Below are 8,205 nucleotides of genomic sequence, written 5' to 3' on the forward strand. Positions count from 1 at the left end.
TCCCACGATCTGCCTAGACCTTCCCCGTATCTATTCCTAATCACTCCTGAACCAGAGCTGGCTGCTTCACACTCCGCACGTCTGAGCAGACTATTGGGGAGAACGCCTTGTGTTGGACTGGTACAAACCTTTTTACCTCCGTACAAGTGTGTTGCTTCATTAAAACATTACTGTTATTTCCTCCTCTTTGACAGGGATTTTTCAACTGATAGATCAGAAAATAAAATGCCTCTGGAAAAGAAAAGGAATAAAAATGACTCTGGCAGAATGCTGTGCTGTTGACAGGTGATTTTTCTAAGAAAAGTACTTGCCTAGGGGTAATGGGCATAATTGGATACTGGTTTACTCCAGCTTAATGCCAGGTTTTGCAGACTCAAACAAGGCCCTTTGAATTCAGCAAGCCATTATTTAAAGTAGAAAACAATTATCTAGTGTTCTGGCTAATGTCTGGTAAAAAGTAATTTGATTAACCAAATATGAGAATGAGAGGAAGTGTTGGTGTTGGCTCGTCCCAGCATTTTCCAAACAGTAGAGCACAGTAGTTATGCAACACACTTCCATGCAATGAAAGACTTTTTTTCCCATGTTGTAAAATGGACGATACTTATATCATTGTGGTAAATGTATATGAGGGGGGCACTGGTTTCCATTGATTTCATTTTTTTATGATGACATCTGGACAGTTTCAGTGTGGCCAGAATTAGTCCCACAAGCTTAACTTTTGTTCTTTCCCTCATGGCTCTCTTTGTCCTGGAGAAGTCAGGTCCTTGTTGCCATGGCTAGCAGTAGTCTGCTTTGGAAAATTTATACGAAATTTGTTCAAAGTTGATGCATTAACAAAAGCTGTGGAAAATGGAACGTGCTCAGGATCCAAAAGACACAAAAGCGAAGATGGGTAACCAGCTGATTGTGCAAAACCAGAATCTCTGCCACAGATTTCAAGGCGATGCACCCTTCCGCTCACACAGAAAAAGGAAAATAACATCAGAATGACCCCAATCCTTACTTAAAGTATAGACCCTCCAAGCCCAAAGGACTAAGGAGTGAAAACCAGCATACTAAGGGTAAGTGTTTCAAATTTCTCTTATATCTTCTGTTTCAGATCCAAAGAACTTGTATACTTATTTGTCTGATCAAGTAAAAGATTTTTTTCCTTGCTGGCCTTGCTTATTTTCCTTCTTCACCCTGAAACTCCCATTTACTCATTTATTTAGCCATGTTTATTCTTATAGAATCTATGCTTTTCTTTTTCTTCCTCAAGGTGCAGAAAATTATTTGTGTGCTATTAAAAAGAAAGAAAAAAATTCTGCGATTCTCCCTAATTGCCTCCCAGAAAGAGGCAAGCAGTCACAATGCATTCTGCAAGGCCTGAGTCAAAGACATGTACAACTTCTTTTACAAGACTGTCTCTTATACAAAGGTCTTTTGAAGGGTCTATTAACAAGGGAGCATAGCTCCTTGTCTCTCTCTCCTTGCAGCTGCAATAGGAGGGACTTTCTGTAGAGCCTATCTTCAGAGCTGAAAGATGAACACAGATTATCTCCAGAACTAGCATCCATTGATGTACACATATTTTTGGTCTGCTGTCAACTGTGCCTGTATGCAATATTATCCAGAAAAACTCGTTTGCACACATAAACAAGATGTACTTTAGGTCTCTTCATTTTTATAAGCTCTGGGTATTATGTATACTACAGGTAGGTTGTGAAAGTTAGCTCTGGGAGTGACTTGCAAAAGAAAACTTTTATGATTTAGAGTATAATAACTGAGTATCTTTTGCCTGTTCAGCAAGTGAGTTTATCATAATACAGTCTGTTTTGATCCATTTATACCTGGGACCATTTAAAACAGTGAGTTTGAGGTATGCCTGCTGACCAACAAAGACCAGCTTCAGAAAAGGAGTGCTGGACACTATCAAAACTTTCTGTATATTTCTCACCTCCTTCTTTTTACTGAACGAACTGTAAGAAGACCAAGAGCTGAAAAATAAAACTCAACAGTTATTCCTGACCTCACAGCTGCTGGCACTGCTTGTTTGAGTTGTTTTCCAGCCAAAATAATTCCCTACTCTGAGCACAACTGTGAAAATTACATGAATTCAGTATGTACAGCCACTGTTATCTAACGCAGCCCTAACAAAGTGTAACGTGGTCTTTACTTCTAATTAATACTATTTTTATTAATGACTGCATATTGGCCACTGTTGAGATCAAAGCCCCGTGTATTTTCTGAAGTATAAACATATAATCCACTTCCACTTTGATTCTAAAGAGCTTACAACTTAAATAGACAAAAACATTATTCTTTTGCAGACAAGTAAAAGAAGCTGAGAGAGATTAAGTGACTCTCTTGAAACCATGCAGAAAGACTAAGGAGGAACCATGAACCAAATCCAGTTCACTTCAGACCCTGACCTGTATAACAACCTTAAGACAAATTTTCTTCCACTGCTGATGCTTCAGTTACCACTCATTACAACAGCAAGCAGGCTATGAAAAATACTGTTGCAAATTAGATAAATGTTCTAAGTGATTGCAGTCTACAGTTACAATTGCAATTGTAGTCAGTGCATAATTCTCTGCTGTCACGTTTACCCTTATAAACTCTTTGTTGCTAGCACTTAAGGGTTTTTGGATGATTTTCTTAAAAGTCAGCAATGTTTGAGACTGACTATGCTGCAGTGCATAAAATCAGTCCCCTGATTTCAGGGAGGCTGCTGTTTCTCCCCATCTATTCCCAGCAGGACAGTTCTTCCTCTGATCACCCAGTCAGCAGTTCCGAGTACGCTCAGAGTGAATCAGCAAACAGCAGTGGCGGTTCAGACCACCATTACGGGTTCTCCTCTCCTGTCAGGAACAAATTATCACTGTGCTCCCTTGAAGAGCAAACTGATTGCCTTGGGATGCACAAGATGCACTTCTGTAGCAGTTGCGTCTCGTAAAATTACTCACAAGAGAGACTACCCCTGAGTTCTGTCATAAGGACTTCATTCTCTCCTTTCAGTCCCAACCCCGTTCAGACACTGAGCACAGAGGCATTTATTAATACCAGACATTTTAGGTTTCCTATCGTTTTATAAAGATGACATTCATGCTGACTGTTAGTTTAAGCTTTAAAAGAGCAGAACAATAGGATTACTTTTCCAAAGCAAATATAACTACTCAATATTGTGATTATAGTTTCCATGCCTGAATCAATGAGAGGTCACAGTTTCCTCAATGCTTGAAGAAGATACTAAGCCATGGAAAAAAATCTGGACTGATATATATTTGCTGAGAACAATATAGGATTGTTGGTAGACAGTCCCTGAGCACAGCTAGCAGACACTGTGCAGATGTTCTGTGGGCTTGTTCGGAATGGGCATGAACAGTGTTTAAAAGCCACTAAATAATCTTTAACAGTTGTAGTTAAAAGATCTGCACAAAGCTTGCCAGAGTTCCCAACTGCAAAGAAGCCCCTTCCAAGAGCACTCTGTCCTGGACTTACTGCCGTTGCCGCGATGGGCAGACAGCTGGCAGGGACTGCTGCTGATGCAGAGAGCAATTCACGCCTGAGGATCAGTCAACCGCGATGATAAGACACACACAAGTACTAGTATTTGTATAGGTGTCATTCATAAGGACCTGTGCTGAGATTGGTGACAGTGCACATGGGAAGAGGTACCTTCTACTTCAAAGTTAACAAATATAAACTGAGTAACAGCTTTTTCACAACCCCAGAATAAGTAGCCACTCTTTGCTGTGCTGTCCAAGCCAACAGCCTTGGTGGAGGACCTTTAAATCAGTCATCTTCTTCTTTCTGACTTTTGGCTAATCCCAGGTGAGGAGGAAGCCAAGGCCTTACACAGAATAATTATGCTTGCAGAGCTGGCAGACACGAATGGTCAAGAGCTTGAACACAAAATGTGAGACACTTGGTTTAAAAAAGAAAAAAATTATTTAAAAAAATATGTGTGTGAATTTTTCTGTTTCCCTTCTGAGTCTTCTGGGTTGTTTTTGCAAACTTCCGCCTGCAACAGATATGTAAAGCAAAAATGTTTTAAATCCCTGCGTCTAACTGCATTAGAGCTTATTAAATCTTAAACTCATGAACTAACCAGCTGGACTATGCAGAGAGATTATATATCAGAGGTAGTCCATGTTTTGGATACAAGTATTAATGAATTTAAAGAAATTCTCATTTCTAAAACTTTTCTGTTCCCACCAAATACAGTTTCTGCTTGTGAAAAATAGATGTGACCAATACGTCCACTCTGTAAGCAATAGATTACACACATATAGAAATAAGCAGCCAGTTTGCAACAATTTCTACCTTCGGTTTGAGGGTAGGTAGTCTTGGTTTCCAGTTCACAGCACATGCTGCGTCCTGTCTCTTCCTCTTGATACGGTGATCTCTCTCTCAAGGTGACATCAGCAACAGATTTAATCATCATATCACTAATATTGGGCAGCTGAAAATCACAAAACCAGTGCATTTCCAGTTCTTCAGGAAGAAAAAAAATAGAAGACAGCAGCTATCAATGACAAGGAAGGTAATGGGCAGAAAAAGAAGTCCAGACACCTTTCCATCTACACAAACTACTAAACAGCACTGCAAAGGAGGCTGGTGCGGTGACAAGAATCCCCGCTAGAGCTGCTGGGGGAAAAAGAGGTGCATGACCAGAGACTGGCGTATAGTAAATTCCGGCTTTGGGTAAGGAAGAAGGAGACAGCAGGTGCCATGAAGAAACATCATCAAGATTGATGATGAGTATCATCATCAGGGTAAGTTCACATGCCCCATCAATATAAAGCTGAAAAAGAGTTGTGGGTTTTTTTTCTGGAGGTCTACTGACCTGTTCCTTACTGATTCAAATTCCTTCTCTCTGTCTGCTAAATTAGGAAGAGGTTATGATCAACCCTGAGTACGGACAGGCTTGTGCCCATATCACCAGAGAAGCAGTGCTAGGAATGACCATGGCCCATACAAAGAAGATATATCTTGGTTACTTCTTGCTCTCTGAGCTAGTTTGTCCTTCTGTTTGATCTGTACCCCAGACCAACACAAAAGGCCAGGAAGAGAGTGCTGTTGTGACATGGCCATACCCTTTTCCTGTATCTTTCAGAAGAACCCACACACGTGTTGTTTGTGGCTGGGGAATGCCACACATCTCCTTTCAGTGCTTCAACCCAAGGCCTCCAGAGCCCTGCGCCATCGTACATGGCCAAGGGGATGAATGGGGATACCATTCCCTCGTGAACCAGTGCAGAATGGGAACCAGCCTTGCTGCAGCTGTGTTCTCATCCAAGCTTTCCTGGCATGTGAACACCACCGGCATTTCTCGTGGTTTCATTTTAGACCTTCTGCAGAGGAGGAAAAGTCACCGACTCCCTGAAAGGAACAACACAGAGCCAAGCTTTTAGTGCAAATTCACAGTGCTGTGTAAAGTCACTATATAATACTCTGTTATTCCGCATCCATGAGTCTGGCAAGAGCTGCCAAAATGTGAAGTGTGAAATAGGATTTTGCTTCTATTTCATATGAGACATGGCTAAATAAGCAGAAAAAAGGGCTGAGCACATATGGATGTGACATCTGGGTGGTCAAAGAGAAGCTGTCTGTAAACCGGACCTCCTTCAGGCGCAGCTGCCTGAGGACAAGGCTAAGCCTTAGCACTCTTCAGTTGTTTCAAATAGTAAGGCGCAGCGTAATAAGATTTTGGACTTGCCTACCCCATGAGGAGTATTGACAAATTCATGTGGTCACTATCACACCCAAAGTACATTTTATTATGTTTAAGCATAAGGCTGATGAACCCCTTCATTATTATTCCCTCCATTTATAAAGAAATCATTTCAGTCCAGCTAAATGTGTGGATATTTGGCCACTGTCTCTGCTTCCTTTCTGATGCAGAAATTTCTGGCGTTGCTCCCAAAACTTCAGCAGAGCCATCAGAACAGCAGTAGGGGACAATTTGGCAGAGTGAGACCATGTGGCCAGGAGTCTGGAGACCTGGGGTCTGGTCTGGGCTTTATCACAGATATCCTGCGGACATGGGATAAATCACTTAATCTCTCACTCCCTTACTTTCCTCTTTTGTAGAAGAAGGATGATAATAATCACCCACTTAGCAGGGGAATTGTGAGACTAAGGTAATTAACGTTTCTAAAGCCTGTCAATGTCCATAAGTGTAACCACTAAATAGACAAAATGTATTATGAGTATTATTTATTTTACTATGTGAATATTGCCAAAGCCTGTAAATTTCCCTCAGAGTTTGTAGATGAATTAGCTGTTCTCCTATACACTCAAGTGAGAAAGAAACTATCGCCAAAGAAACTATCGCATCGTGCTTGAAGGAAGTAACTAATGAATGAACAGTTCACACTGGAAAGGTAGAATTTGGACTTGAAATCCAGCCATCTAATGTTCACAGGGCACTGCCCATGAACAAGCTGGTGGTGTAGGAACCAATGATTATTTTGGAAGAATCCATGATCTACCGATGTGCAGTTTACTAACTGGAAAAATAAATACTAGACTTTACTAACTAATCATAGGTCTTGATGGATTTCCCAAGTTCTGATAGCAACTTACGGCTGAAGTACTTCGGTCAAAGTCTAAATATTTATCTGCTATGCTATTATTGTCTTCATGAATCCATCCTTTTAAAATAAAGTACAAGCATGATTTAGCATGAAGTTTAAAACCCAGTGTATTTTTTGTCTTCATCAAAATTAATAATTTTAATTTCTCATTGTTTCATTGTCATGTCAGGATTTTATGGTTAAATTATGTTGATAACATTTTGAATTTAATATGTTTCCAAAGTTTTTTTGATAGAACCATTTAACAGAATGGAAATTTAAATACCTGCTGCCACAAATATTTTGTGAGATGCTAATTTCTGATAGGACTAGTGGCATGAACAAGTGTATTTAGATTACTCACATGTGCAAAACACTCAGAACTTTATAGATCAGCTAATGTACCTGGACACCATAAAGCAGAAAGCATTAACATCTGCAAAACACTCATATGAATATTAGAAGTTCCCAGTATTTCACAGACAACGTTTCCTGCTTTACAATATCCAGGTACATCAATCTACTTATTATACAACCATAAAGCAAGGGATTTGGAATGTAAACATTCAGAAATAGATAAAGAGAACCTGTTCCAAATTCAAGAGGATGCTGGAGATCCTCTTCCCAGGGAGAAGATGCAGAAGAGCAATTGCACAACCTAGCTCACAGGTCTTTCATACTGTTTCAAGCCTGTGTGTAATATGTTGCAACCCGTTTTTAACTTCTCTTTCAGAGCTTTGTCTGTTCTGCTTTTCCATTTTAAAATTTCTCTGAAACATATTTGTCTGTATGATTGCCCTTAAAGACCATAAGAACTACAAGGCAAAACTGACCCCCTACCCTGTGCACCCCCTCATCTTACCCAGGGTCAAAACTGTGCTCCAACGTGTTTAATTTAAATATAAAATCAAAGAGTTGTTCATCATAGTATAAGTAAGAGTAGACCAGATTTAACCATAATTACCAAACAGGCTAAGTCACATTGATATTACTACCCTGGACGCAAATACAAAGGATTTATAATCAAGAAGAAATTTTGCAAGAAAGAAACACAAAAGTTTTAAAGCAGCACAGAAAACCAAGCCAATAAGAGAATGGGTCATGAATATGGAAGTCCCTATTTCATTTATTTAACATTAGATTTTAATAACCTTGCAGAGACAATACTCTAAAGTACATGATTCAAGTATTCTTATATTCTTTACAGTATTGACTATCATGGGTCCAACTTAATGTCTGACTGGAAATGCAAAATACATTCAGACAGTCCTTACTTCCATGGAATGAAATAGATGGGCTCTTTCCCTTCCCCTCTTCCCCATCCAACTTCCACTACCTGAGCTTAGCGTGGAACTCTGTGCTTGCAATGAGAGAAAAGTGGAAAATGTCTCTTTGTCTTCCAAGGTACCAATCTAGCAAGGTGCAAACCTCCTGTGTGTGATATTTAGTATCCCTTACCCTAAATGAACGGATGAATAAATGCAATGCTATCAGTGCAAAGTCAAGCAGAAGGTCAAAAGGGATGCCCCTTGCATCCTTAAAATGAAGTACAGATGGAACACAAGTGATGGATAGTGTTACACGTACAGTCAGGTAAACAAATCGTATTCTATAAGAAACTTGTTTTCAGTTAGCATGA

The 8,205-nt window shown here is 39.9% G+C and overlaps 1 long non-coding RNA gene across 1 annotated transcript; it reads left to right on the forward strand.

Annotated features, from left to right (window-relative positions):
• The first annotated feature begins 837 nt into the window (after positions 1-837).
• Positions 838-6,670, forward strand: LOC142601315 (uncharacterized). Its single transcript, XR_012834918.1, has 3 exons — positions 838-1,064; positions 4,404-4,763; positions 4,881-6,670. It is a non-coding gene; the product is annotated as an uncharacterized LOC142601315 (long non-coding RNA).
• Positions 6,671-8,205: the final 1,535 nt, after the last annotated feature.

This window comes from Balearica regulorum, chromosome 3, assembly GCF_011004875.1.
Source record: "Balearica regulorum gibbericeps isolate bBalReg1 chromosome 3, bBalReg1.pri, whole genome shotgun sequence".
Classification (NCBI taxonomy): Eukaryota; Metazoa; Chordata; class Aves; order Gruiformes; family Gruidae; genus Balearica; species Balearica regulorum.